The sequence below is a fragment of the Triticum aestivum genome, chromosome 2D, assembly GCF_018294505.1.
Source record: "Triticum aestivum cultivar Chinese Spring chromosome 2D, IWGSC CS RefSeq v2.1, whole genome shotgun sequence".
In the NCBI taxonomy this organism is placed as follows: domain Eukaryota; kingdom Viridiplantae; phylum Streptophyta; class Magnoliopsida; order Poales; family Poaceae; genus Triticum; species Triticum aestivum.
In genome coordinates this window covers 59,369,240-59,370,798 of record NC_057799.1, presented here as the reverse complement: position 1 = coordinate 59,370,798, position 1,559 = coordinate 59,369,240, and the positions used below count along the sequence as shown (strand labels likewise).

The 1,559-nt window shown below is 51.9% G+C and overlaps 1 pseudogene; it reads right to left on the bottom strand.

The window, feature by feature from the left end:
• Positions 1-715: 715 nt before the first annotated feature.
• On the bottom strand, positions 716-854 carry LOC123056341 (uncharacterized; annotated as a pseudogene).
• Between the last annotated feature and the right edge of the window lie 705 nt (positions 855-1,559).

Sequence of the window (1,559 nt, the reverse complement as noted above, 5' to 3'; positions counted from 1 at the left end):
TTCTTGACGTTTGTCCTGACGTGCTTGACAGGATAGAGACCTTTCCTACCCCTGCCTCGAAGTAGAACCCTCCTCGTTTCCAGATCCTTGACAAGAAAAAAATCGAGGGTGAATTTCAAGGTGTCATTATCAAGGGCAAGTTTGCTTGCTGAGATTAGACTTTTTGTAGCCTCCGGAACGCGAAGAACATTATTGAGATATAGATCACGATCTGGGGTTGAAATAGTTGTGTGACCAATGTGATCAATAGCCATACCTGACCCATTGGCCGCGTGAATTTGGTCATTGTCGGTGTACCTCTCCCGGACGGTGAGCTTCTCCAGATCACCGGTGATATGGTCAGTGGCACCACTGTCCATGTACCAGTTGGTGTCCACCCCATACTGTGGTGCAGTCATGTTCGCCGAGCGCTCTTCTCCTCCCTGGTAGGCGGAGTCATAGCGCTTCCAGCACTTCCATGCTGGATGACCCACCTTGCCGCAGATCTGGCATGTCAGCTTGGTGGTGGGATTGTTGTTGTAGTTCCCACCTCCACCACTGCCGCCTCCACGGTTAGGTGGCCTGGAGGAGTTGCTGCGGCCACGATCACCGCCGCCGCCTTGCCTGCCACGGCCGTGGTCACCACTGCCGCCGCCGCCGTTTCTGTTGTTGGAGCGCCCACGACCGACTGCGTTTGCAGACGACTCGGAGGACCCGCCACGAAGATTCATGCGGGTTTCGAAGCTCAGGAGCTGTGAGTACAACTCCGGGACCTTGACTGGCTCGACCCGAGAGCACATGGCTGACACCACGGGGTCGAACTCCTCATCTAGTCCAGCTAGGATGTGGGACACAACGTCCTCTTCATCCACCTTCTTCCCTGAAGCAACGAGTTCATCACAGAGAGTTCTAACCTTACCAACGTACTCACTGATCGTGGAGTTTCCCTTCTGAAGATTGGCGAGGGCGATCCGGACGTTGACGTTTTGCGCTCGGGTTTGCGATGTCAGCATCCCCTGCACGGTATTCCACACCTCTGATGCGGTGTGGCAGGTCGCCACCTGGACGGCCATCTCGCGCGCATACCACACGCCAAACTCCGGGTTGGGGGCCTTCTAGATCGTTTTGTAAGAACCTTGCTCTAATATTATCAGCTCTTTTCCCGCAAAAAAAAAGTATCTGAATAGTAAATGTGCTTTCTCCATCGCCTATTTCCTGCTTGTACCAGAAGATCTACTCATACAAAAGAGCTCCTCTCCATCTGAGGTCACCGTGCAGAACCACCATTGTGGTACGTTAGGTCATCTCCTCTGTGGTTTACACAGGAAACACCACTGACATGTCAGGGTCAACCAACATGTCAAATCTTACAAGAGTTTAGGATAATGGGGACGCGGCGGAAGTGATATATTCTGTTGAGGACCAGGTTCCTAAGATTAGGAGATGTGGCGATCATAGCGTGGAGTTTGTTCTCAGAGTTTGTGATCCGGCAGAGAGTGAGCTCGATGAGATTTGGAGAAGTGAGGATTCTCTTCTTGTAATACACTCATACGATCATGTGTGAACTAAACTTCAGTTTA